Source organism: Balaenoptera musculus, chromosome 15 (genome assembly GCF_009873245.2).
Source record: "Balaenoptera musculus isolate JJ_BM4_2016_0621 chromosome 15, mBalMus1.pri.v3, whole genome shotgun sequence".
In the NCBI taxonomy this organism is placed as follows: domain Eukaryota; kingdom Metazoa; phylum Chordata; class Mammalia; order Artiodactyla; family Balaenopteridae; genus Balaenoptera; species Balaenoptera musculus.
In genome coordinates, this window is record NC_045799.1 from 1,321,289 (window position 1) to 1,333,469 (window position 12,181).

The following is a 12,181-nucleotide window of genomic DNA, read 5'->3' on the forward strand; positions in this document are numbered from 1 at the left end:
CCGGGACCTGGGACGCCAGCCCACGTCTGCACTGGGAGAGACACGCTGGTTTCCCTCGGAACGATCCAGCTGCAGAGATGTCCCAGCTGCCGCGGCGGCTGCACGGGAAATTCTTTGCACGTGAGGCACGGGGCTGGCGATCTCTGGATGGGGGTTCAGAGGCAGGCGCAGGCTGGGACGGGACAGAGTCGGGCTGGAACCAGGCGGCCGCCCTCGGGTCAGCCTGGAGGGGCGTCCACCGAACTGCCGGACCCCCCTCCCGACTGAGGCGCCTCGGGACTGAGCTCCGCGCCTCGTCAGGCCCAGAACTGGGTCTCCCCCGGGGGTCGATGGGGCACCGCTGGCCGGCGAGACCTCCCTCCGGGCTCTGGTGGCCAGGACAGAAGCAGCGTCGCCTCTTCCCACCTTGCCGTCCAGGGCTGGGGACTTTCCAACAGTGGTGTCACTTCCTGGCTCCGCTCCTGCCGGCCAGGGCGCCTGGCGGGCACTTTCCCTCTCCTGACAACAGCCCCCCCCTCCGCACAGATCAGGAGAGTGAGGCCAGAAACATGACCTGACAAGGGGTCATGACCCCACACCCCAGGAGGGACCGGCCAGCCCCCAGTTCCCAGAGCTACCACTGACCCAGCCCACCCACTGGCCAGCATTCAGCAGAGGCAGACCCGGGACCCTCACCCTGAGACACAACCGCCCCCCCTTCCCAAGAGCAGGACCCAAGGCGGGGAGCCCAGGGGACAGGGCTGGGCCTGACCGCCTCCAACGTGACATCCAGCTCCCAGCTCGAAACTGTGCCCAGCAGCGGACCCCAAGTGCAGCCTCACACAGGCAGGTCTCCTGGGGTGCCCACAGGCAGCAGCCTCTGGCCGGGGCCCCAGCTGCCCTCCCCAGAGGACCTGGGCCCCAGAGGGGAGGTGGCGGCTCCCTCCTGCCTGTGAAACACCCGGGGAACCTGCTTGATCCCCCTAGCCCTGCCCACCAAGCCCCTGGACCAGCAGGACATAGTCGGGGGCACTGGACGAGGCCCCTCAACACCGAGGGGCCGGTGGGCTGGCCCCTGCGACTGGCTACTGGGGAACGCAGGGCCTCCACTGCCAGGAAGGAGGTTTCCGCTAAAGCAGGGCCTGCCTACCGTGCATGAAGTCCTTTCTCGGCCCCGGAGCCTCCTTTCCCGCCATCGGCTCCCTCTCTGCTCAGGCAGAGCAAACGTGTCCATCTTTCTGCAAACCCAGAGGGGGCTGGCACTATGCCTGACCCGAAGGCACCCTTGCACCCTCACTCCCCAAACATGTTTTCCTGCAGCCATTGGAGCTTCTTCAGCCAAACTCTATAAAATGTGATTTATTTCCCATTGCATTTCTGTTTATCTATTTGTTCATGGTGGAAAATATGGGAAATGCAAAAAACATAGAAGATGAAGATGAAAGGCACACGTGGTCCCAGCCAGCAATCGTCCTCTGCAATCCAGACTTTTTGACGCTTTCGGAGCCCTTTTAAGGCCCCTGGATTCTCACCGCGGTCCCCTCCCGCCAGCAGGAGCGAGGCTGATGGCTCTGACACTCCCTGAAGTCTGTACATTGAGCAGACACGGTTGGGACGCGATAAACTTTCTGCTCTTGGCTGGGGGACCCACCGTCCTGCCAGCAGAGGCAGGCGGGAGGCCGGCTCCTGGGCCGTCCTCCCCCGCGGGCCCTGGGGGGAAGAACCGGGAGGCAGGCCTGGGGCTCCCTGCCCCTCCTCGCAGCGCCTGGGGGACCCCCCAGCCCAGACGGCTGCCTCAATGGGGGATGTCCTCAGGAAGACAGTGGAGAAGGGCAGAGGGCGAGGGCCAGGGCAGGAGGCAGGGCAGGAGCAGAGAGAAGCAGTGAGGGAGGGGCTGGGAGGGAGGAGGGGAGGAGGGACAGAGAAGGAAGAAGGGAAGAAAAGAAAGGGAATTTTTTAAAGATGAGAGCAAAGGGCGCAAATCAGGGAGACAGAATGGAGAGGAATGGGCGCCAGCACCACCCCAAGCATCAGACAAGGCCCCTGCCGCCTGCCCGGGCTGCACCCACCTATGAGCGCCTCCACCTACTGGCCGCAGGTGCCTCCAAAAGCGAGCCTGCCCCCCAATCCTGAGACGGCCCACCTGCCGCAGCCAAGCTGAGTTACACAGACGGTGCCCTGGGCCGGGCTAGCCCCGCGGACCCCCTCCAGCCCCCAGCCCCTGGAGACGAAAGTGAGAAGTGAGTCCCACTCCCACAATAAATCCCCAGCAGCTGGTCACGGGCCGGGATCATCACCCAGCCCCGTCTGCATCCCCAGGTGAGTCTGCCATCTGGGAAACCCCGGTGGGGGCCAAGGCAGCTCACTGAGAGAGGCCCTGACAGCCCCAAACCTGCGCCTATTGGGCCGAGAAGGGAGATTCTGGAAGCTGCTTTCGGAGGGACAGCTGCAAACTGCAAACTAGCAAACTAGAAGAGTGTGCCCCACGGTGGGTTTCTCACGGACCTGTCCCTCCCCCCGCCCCCCGTGATCTGAATTCAGGCCTGGGCCTGGCCTCCGAGGGGTATCCGGGACTGGAGAGGCCTCTCATGGGGCACAGACAAATCAGGAGGTGCTGGTCCTACCCTGGGAGCCGGAGCTGCTTCGGCCTCCAAAGGGAGTAATCTACGGGGGGCGCAGGCCTGACACCGAGTAGGCACCACCACAGACCGCCCACCCGCCCACCTCCCTGGCCCAGTGACAACGGATGGCAGGGCCCCTGTCAACCCCCAGCCCCGCCTCTCACCCACCCAGACCAGCGAGGAAGGAGGTAACTTACATCCTGCAGGCTGAGGGGGAGGTGGCCCAAGGGCCCCCAGCCGTCCTGGCCTCCGAGGGGCAGACCCTGCCTGAACCGGGAGGGCTGGTTGTGCTGGGGCCACCCGCTCCTTAGTGTTGCCAGGTAAGACCCAGGCCGCGCAGTTAAAGGTGAGCTTCAGGTAAACCGCGAGCACATCCTCAGTGCACCTGTGCCCTGGGCATCGCATGAGACATACTAACTCGAAACGTTATTGTTGCTTATCTGATATTCAAGGTTAACTGGGGGCCCGGTATTTCTTTTTTTTTTTTTTAACATCTTTATTGGAGTATAATTGCTTTACAATGTGTGTTAGTTTCTGTTGTACAACAAAGTGAATCAGCTGTACATATACATATAACCCCATATCTCCTCCCTCTTGCATCTCCCTCCCTCCCACCCTCCCTATCCCACCCCTCTAGGTGGTCACAAACCACCGAGCTGATCTCCCTGTGCTACGCGGCTGCTTCCCACTAGCTATCTATTTTACGTTTGGTAGTGTATATATGTCCATGCCACTCTCTCACTTTGTCACAGCTTACCCTTCCCCCTCCCCTTATCCTCAAGTCCATTCTCTAGTAGGTCTGTGTCTTTATTCCCGTCTTACCCCTAGGTTCTTCATGACTTTTTTTTTTTTTTTCTTAGATTCCATATATATGTGTTAGCATACGGTATTTGTTTTTCTCTTTCTGACTTACTTCACTCTGTATGACAGACTCTAGGTCCATCCACCTCACTACAAATAACTCAATTTCATTTCTTTTTATGGCTGAGTAATATTCCATAGTATATATGTGCCACATCTTCTTTATCCATTCATCTGTTGATGGACACTTAGGTTGCTTCCATGTCCTGGCTATTGTAAATAGAGCTGCAATGAACATTTTGGTACATGACTCTTTTTGAATTATGGTTTTCTCAGGGTATATGCCCAGTAGTGGGATTGCTGGGTCGTATGGTAGTTCTATTTTAGTTTTTTAAAGAACCTCCATACTGTTCTCCATAGTGGCTGTATCAATTTACATTCCCACCAACAGTGCAAGAGGGTTCCCTTTTCTCCACACCCTCTCCAGCATTTATTGTTTCTAGATTTTTTGATGATGGCCATTCTGACCGGTGTGAGATGATATCTCATTGTAGTTTTGATTTGCATTTCTCTAATGATTAATGATGTTGAGCATTCTTTCCGGTATTTCTATTTGCTAACTCTGGCCACCATTACTGTGTCTCCTGTCTGGGGGCCCCCCTGGCCTCCACAATACCTCCTTGCCCAGACCCCAAGGGCCCGAGGGCCGCTGTGCCCTCAGTTCAGCCGCCAGACTGTGGCTTTCCCTCCATCCACCAGCTCTTCCCCTCAAGGAGAAGCTCCTGCATCTTTGCCGCTGTCAAGGGGGAGGGTGAAGGCAGGGCAAGGAGGGCAGGCGAGGGCCCGAGCCCCTGCCCCATGGGACCAGGAAGGGAGCTGGGACCAAGGCCTGGAGGCAGCCCTTCCCCAGCCCCAAGTGGGGCAGCTGGTTGCTCCCCAGGGTGGGGGGAGGGGGAGCTGTTATGTTGAGCCCCCCTCCCGGCTGTATGGCCGGGGCCCTGGGGGGGCTGACCCTGGGAAGGCTCTGCGCGCTCCCTCACGGCCCAACCCCCACCCGCCGCTGTGATACACACACCTCCCTCTCCCCTGGAGGAAAGTTCTCCCATCGGATGCCCATCACCGTCTTGCAGGGTCTCAGCGAGGGTGGAAGGGGGTGATATGGAGAGAGCTCAGTGCCCAAGTGGCACCAGGAATGCTCGGCAGCACAGGTGGGGAGAGCGGGGCCCCCACCCTCTTCCCTGGGAGCCTCTGGCTCACTCTGCACCCCCCACCCCCCAGACGTGCCTTCCCCCTCGAGGCTGGCAGCAGGAGGAGGCGTCCAAGCCCTTAGTCACTGTCATTCACCAGCTTCGGTGCCCAGGTCTCCTCCATCAATGGCTAAGCAGCAGCTACGGGCTATCGGGATGACAACTCAGTGGGAGATGAGGACAATCGGCTTTATCACCCACAAGAGTGAGTCCCACATGTGGGTTTTTCCAGGCCCCCCCAGCTGACGTCACTTCAGAAATGGGAAGGGAGAGGGGGAGGGAAGGGGAAGACAGGCGAGGTGCTTTCTGAGCCACCCTACATCTTCTGGGTGTTTTACCTCCTGGGGTTTCCCTAAAAGGCCTTCTCTCTGTGAAGATGGAAATATGCACGCATGGGGTGCTTGTGTGGGTACATGCGTGTGCCTGCGTGTGCAAGTGTGTGTGTGCATATGTATGGATCCATGTGTGTAACATATGCGTGTGACTCGTGTGCACTGATGTGCATGTGTGTGTTCCAGTGGGCATGCCAGCATGTTTGAGTGCGTGTGTGCCTGTGTGTGCAGGCGTTGCACACGCGTTTTCTCATACGTGTACAGAGCACCTCCAGGAAGACATAACGGGAACAGGCCACACGGGTGTCTCTGGGGAGGCCACTGGGGACAGAGGACCCCGGAGCGACAAGGCGGGTGGCCACGGGACCTGGGGACATGAGGGCTGGCCCGGCTGCGTCCTGGGTCTGGGCGCCGGTTACTCAGCCACTTGGCCGTCGTCAGCCGGTGTGCTCCACACCAACAGGAGCGGCGATCAGAGGTGAAGTCGGCGAGCGACCCTGGAAGGAAAGAAAGGGAGCGACCAGGGGCTTCCCTGGTGGTCCAGCGGCTACGACTCCGCGCTCCCAATGCAGGGGGCCCGGGTTCGATCCCTGGCCAGGGAACTAGACACCACATGCTGCAACTAAGAGTTCGCATGCCGCAACTAAGGAGCCCACGTACCACAACTAAGGAGCCCGCCTGCCGCAGCTAAGACCCAGCACAACCAAATAACTAGATAAAAGAAAGGGAGCGACAACCTCAAACCGCACCTTTGCTCCCAATCAGGTACAGCTGCAAGGAGAACCTGGAACCGCTGGGCCGGGGCAGCTGGACCAGCAGACGGAGAGCAGGTGAGCAGGTGAGGGGAAGGACACCTCCCGGGGGCCTTCTGAGGTGCTGAGTGATGCCAAGAGCACATACCCCTCTCGTCCCACTGTCCCCGCCTGCCCTGGACCTTAGCGCCACGTCTGGCCAGCCGACCTGACCAGAGGGTGCGCCCGTGCAGGTTCAGAGCCTGCCCGAGAAGGGGGCAGCGGCTGGTGGGAACTGGCACTGGAGTCCAAACTGTGCTTGTCGACGGTATCACCGCCCAGCCTGCTGGGCAGGGCAGCTGGGCTCTTCCTCAGGGGGGGCACAGCACCTCCCCGGGAACACACAGCCCAGACGCTCAGGCCCAGCCCTGAGAGCCCGGCCCTCCCCAGCAGTGCCTCAGCGGGGCTCTGCACACACGACAGGACACATCGCCGGAGCTGAAGGGACCACCGTGAGGCCCTGACCCTGCACCTCCCACCTGTGTGGACTTGGGGGGGCCAGTTAGTCCCACACTCTGAACCTCCGGAGAAGGGGATTAGAGCTGCCTTCCCCGCAGGAGGCGCAGCTGGGCTCCTGGCGGCCCGCTGAGCTCGCCAGCAAAGGCGCTGTGCTTGTGGACCCTGGCGCCGTGGCTCCTACCGTCCACCGGAACCTCGTGTGAACATGGGAACACGGGGTGCGGCGCCCTGGTACCCAGGAAAGCCCCTCAACAGCCCATGGGCTGCTGCACAGGACGCTCCTCCTGGCCACCCTGACCAGCCAGGACTCTCCACGTCACCAGAGTGTGTCCCACACGCCCTGCTCACCACCCCACTGTGAGCTGCAAGGGGCAGGGGCAGGGTCGGGCCTGTGCCCTCACCCAGGACGGCCGGCACTGGGCCCCCGGGGACAGAGTTGCAGGCTAATTTTCTGAAACCCCAACCACCTGGGCTGCTCCTTACTTCTACCATGTGGTTTCAGCATGCCATGCGTTCCCAACGCCCGTAGCGCCGTCCAGCAGGACGTGGAGGGGGGGTGTTTGCCCACCAGAGGGTATGAGCCCCATGGGGTCGGGGGAGATAAACAACGATCCTGAATCCTGAGCCGCTGGGGGCAAAACTGGGAAGGACAAGTGAGAAGCCCCCTGCTGTGGGAATGTCACCGGCCAGGGAGCCACAGGGTGGGGGCCGTGGGTGGGCACCACGTGGCAGCCAAGCACTGCAATTCCACAGCAACATCTGGTTGTCATTCTTATCTTCTCTGGCAAAGTCAGGGGCCCACAGTCACGGAGGGCCCAGGACCCTCACGACCTCGTTCAAGGAGGGGCCGGCGGCGGATCTGACGGGGCAGCCGTCCATCACCGAGGCCGGCATTGGTGTCACACTGTTGTTTTATTACCCCAGGCCCAGCCTGGTTACCAGGCACCCAGAGTGATGTCACTCGAGGTGAAGTAATTTACAGCTAATAGATGGGAGGGGCTGCCTCAACCAGCCGTCCGTCCATCTGTCCATCCTCACTCGAGCTGCAGGGGGGGCCAGAGACCCCTGCATCACTCCCCCTCCCCGGTGGTCAGCCGGCCATCTCCCTGTCCCTTTGTCTGCACTGTGGCTCCACGCCCTCCCTCTGCGGGGAGCTCCTAGGCCTGTGACAGGACATTTGCCAACACTGCAGTCACACGCACGTTCCCACCAACCAACGGAGAGATGAACCGGCTTGAGCGTGATTACGTCTCCCCGAAAACAAACTCGCCTGAGTCCCTCCCCGGAGGACCCCTCTCTACGAGGGTTGTCTGGTGACCTGGCCGCGAGTGCCTGCTGGGAGGGCCTTTGAAACCAGACTCGGTTACATAAATGATACGGCACCCGTGAACTCTGTTTTCGTTTCCTGCTCCCCTTTTCTCGGCAGCCAGCTCGAGGCCCGGCTGGGTCATCCACAGTGCGGGCTGTTTGTAAGGCCCAGCATCTCCCTTTCACCAAGCCTGGGGGCAGGGTGGGCGATGACGCGCCCACCCAATCACACAGACCCTCTAAGGGCTGCAGGACCTAGACCGGGAAGTCACGGACCGCGGTGGGGGGCAGCGGCCCAAGGAGCAGGCAGGCAGCAGGGCTGAGGAGAGGCCACAGGGCAGAGCAGAGCATGGCCCAAGAGTGCCCGGGAGTGGGGTTCCAGGCCTCAGCCTCTGCCAGGCCCTGGCCCTGGTTCTCTCACCTATAAAATGGGTGTGACAGCTCACAGGAGTCGCCCCAGCTCACCAGACGGCGGTGAGCTTTAAAGGAGTTAAAACAGAAGCTCCCGGGCTCAGCCAGGCATGTGAGGGACCCTCGGGAAATACCAAGGGATGATGGTGACAATGACAGTGACAAAAGCAGCCACAGCTCAGGGGCCCCTCCCCCTGGCCGTCGCTGCCCCTCGCCCCAGCTCCAGGCTCAGTCACCGGCCAGAGGGGCAGGTGGGCCGAGGCCGGCCTTGGGCTCTGGAGCTCGGGGGTCCCTGCAGGAGAGGTACACACACCTACGCGTGCACAGTGAGTTGTACACCTGCAGGGTGCCACATCCGGGCCCATCCCCCTCAGCCCCTCCCACTTGTATCCCCGGAGGGCACCCACCCCAACCTCCCTCGCCTGGCTGAGTTCTGCAGTTCCGGTTGGTGTCAGAGAGGCTCTAGCACCCTCCACCTGGACCCCACCTCATTTCCCCCAGGGGCAGCAGGTCCTGAGGCTCAGGGGTCGGCAGACACTCCGGGTCACACAGCCCTGCGAGGGTGGAGCCGAGAGGAAGAGGGGCCCCCGCCGGGGACAGCAGGCAGGGGAGGGGGCTTTGAACTGGCTTTTCCCGGCCCAGAACAGAGGGCACACGGGCTTACCCGTACACCTGGGGAGGACGCAGACCTCCCTCTGACCTCGCAGCCCGTCCCCACCCCAGGCCTCACCCGACACAGCCAGCCAGGGCCCCCTTCCCCAGGCCCCCACTACAGGAAGGGCGGGCCCCGGGGCTGCGGTGACCCAGACAGCCCTGCCCTAAGGGGCTAGTCCCCGGGCCCTGCACCCCTCCCTGGGGCTGGACAGACGCTCTACCTCCCAGAGCTCACAGCCCCCAGTGGCCACAGGTCAGCGTGTGCATAGCAGGCAGCCTGATGGAGCCTTTCTTGCGAGGGGGCAGACGCCTCTGGGGCTGCCCTGAGGCGTCCAAGGAGAGGCCTGGGTCCCCCTCGGGAGCTGGTCCAGAGGCCCCGACCCTTCCTTATCCCCCGGATGAGGTCTGTTCTTTTCCATCCATACCTGCGTCTGAGTTAGGGGTTCCCAAGCTCAGGGGCTGGGAGGAGGCAGCCGCTGGGCAAATGACACCCCGAGCCCAGCTGTGAGAGCCTGCCCCCAGCCACTAGGGCCCTGGCCGCCACTTCCCCCAAGGCCCCCGCAGGCAGCCCCTCACAGGCCTCGAATCATGGATCTCAGCTCTGCCTGGTCACCAGGGGGTTAACAAGCCAACCCTCTTATCTCCCCGGGGCTGGGGTAGGGTCCCCACCTCACAGACGCTTCCCCCAGGGCAGCCCTGGCCAGGTCCCAAGAGAGGGAAGCCTGGGGGAGACGAGCGGGGGTCACCCACGGCTGACCTCTGGGGCAGAGATTCCTTCTTCCCGTGCCTCTCTCGCCCATCCCAGTAGCCCTGCTCTCAGGGCCCCCACCTGGCTGCAGTTGAGCTCCTGGGGCCCCAGCCCTCTGCTCCCCTCACTTGGCCTCCCCTCAGCATCTGCCCAGTGCCCGCTGAGTGCCCATCCCACTAACTGCTCCCCAAGCCAGTGTGAGGGGCAGGCACTAGTGTCACCCCCACTTTACAGATGAACGGAGATACAGAAAGAATAGCAGCTCACCCCAGTTCACACAGCTTGAGATGGCAAGGCGGAGCCCGAAGGAGGTTGGACTGCTTTGAGTTCATGCTCTGACCTGCTTCCCCAGAGCTTCCCACGAGGCTCAGGGTCTGGTGGGGAGGCAGGGCAGGAACACACAACCACAAAACATGATGAGGTAGGAGGGAAGGGAGAGAGCAACTTATCAGGAAGGCCACAGACAGGAGGGGACTTGCAAGCTGGGCATTGAGGGATGTGTAGGAGTTCAGCAAGTAGAGAAGAGGGCAAAGGAAGGGTCCTCCAAGTTGGGGAGCAGTACGGGCCAAGGCCTAGGGGAGAGGCAGGCTTGCAGCTGGATGGGCTGGCAGGGACTGTGAGGTCCTGGGAGACTGGGACACCCGGCTCCCTCCCGGGGGGCCCAGCAGGCCTGGCAGGGGCAGTTGCATGGAAGGAGGAAGACAGGTCCTGTAGCATTAGAAGGTGACTTGGGGGGTAAGGGAGGCTGGGCAAGGTGCAGGTGGGTGGGGAGGGAACTTGGCTTTGTAGTTTCAGCTTAGATGCCTCTCTTTTTGGTTCAAGTAGCAGGGATCGTGAAGGGGTCCAGATGCTGTCACAGACAACCAGTGCCCCTCCCACCCTGTCACTGTACCCCAAGGCTGGCAAGCATCAGCAGGGTGTCCAGCCTGGTGGGATGGGGAAATAACACCAGCAGCCTCTGTTTCGACTGCTCCAGGGCCGTGAGCTCACATCCCACCTGGGGAGGCTACTGCACATGGAGACTCACCAAGTGACAGCACAGCCCTGCACACCCAGCAGACGGCCCTTCATCTGGTCCAGCCTGGGAGGAGCCTTCAAAGAGTAAATATCCTTCCGGAGAGACCAGGGATTTAGGGGCAGCTTCTGCCACCCAACCCCCACCTCAGGAAATAGTCTCAGCCTTTTAATTATTTTAAAAAAACACACATCCATTTTAGCGATTTGTTAATACGGAAAAAGTGACCAGAGATTGCCTCCTTATGTATATTTTGCATTCTTAGCTTGTTTTAATTACCTCGTTTACTAGCTGTGTGACCTTGGGCAGGTTAGCTAACCTCTCTGTGCCTTGTTTCCCCATTTGTAACAGGAGTAATAACAACATCCTGTACCTCATATGACTGGTGTGAGAATCAAACGGAAACATCACAGGGCAAGGCACAGCACCCACCTGACGTTGGGTCTCCTATTCAGGACTTCACCGGATTTATGCCAAGCAAAAAACACAAGTCCCTCCCCCCTCCCCTCCCCCACAGCCCCAACAGGGTCCCAGGTTTGCTGTGGATCTTCCATTTTTCCTTGGATCTTTTTTTTTTTTGAGTGGAGGGGTGTCTCAACCCCCATCGAGCTGAGACTCCCCTTTTACACTTCTCCTCACCCCTGGTGCTGGCGGGGCATCTTCCGGTGTCATTCAAACTCTCCCTACCCTGGGCTCTGAGGACCGCGGGGGCAGCACGGGTTCTACCGACTTCACGGTGCCACGGCCTCGGCGCCGGTTCTGCTGACGGACCTCGCTGGTGAGACCGCAGTCTTGAGCGCGCAGGGGCCCGTGGCACAGCGAGGTTCCAGTACCCTGAGCTCTCGGGGACCTCTCTCTGCTCTCCTGGGGCCCTGCCCACTGCGAAAGAGAGAAAGCCGAGATCCACTAGCGGGGTCTGCAGGGAGTAGGGCGGGGAGGGCCCGCTTCGGACCCCCAAGGGGAGCACATGGGGAGCAGGTACCATGGGAGACCATCGCGGCAGCGTGGACCCGGGGCCCTGATGGCGGGGGAGGGCCTGGGAGCGGTGGGTAAAGGGGATACTTGACTCCTACTCCCCCTCCCAGTGGCACACTGCCAAGGCTTGTGAAGAGTCCAGAGCCCGCCTGGAAACTTCCGTGGGGTCCCCAGCCCAGGGTGAGAGTGGGGGCCTTGCCTGCCACATTCCAGGGGCCCTGGGTGGCCCGATGTGCACCCCGAATTACAGTCTGGTGCCGGAGCACATGGAGAGGAGCGAGTGCCAGGCCTCCCCACCCCTCCGCAAGGCGAAAGTGCCCTGGCCCTCGTGGAGTCGCCTTGGCCCCAGTCAGCGTCCCGGACCTACGTACAAGAAGGGACTCCAGGGACGGCCCATTTCTGGCAACGAAAAACAATCACTGCCCCAAGCACAGCAGCCCGGGTCCCTCTGGTGAGCCCTGCTCTTCGCTGGCTCTGTGGGGAGGCTTCGGTCACCAGTAAGCAAAGCGGCTCGGGTGGCCCGTTTCACCAAGGTGCTGGCACCATCGGGCCCACCCAGGGAGTGCCAGGAGCCACCTCCAGGCCCACCCATCCCACATGTCTGGTGCCTGGAGGAGACTCTTTGGGAATCCCCCAAAGTGAAAGGCCCACCTAGGGGTGGAGGCAAGAAGCTGGGCAGGGACCTTGTGGAAAGGAAGTGCATCCAGATGGAGACTGCCCACCCAACCTGGGCCCCCCCCCAGCTGGGAATGAGTGCGGCAGTTGCCCTGCTTGGTAAGAAACTGAGGAAACCGTGGGACTCCCGCTGGACTTTGCGGGGGCAGTGGCCATGGTACAGCG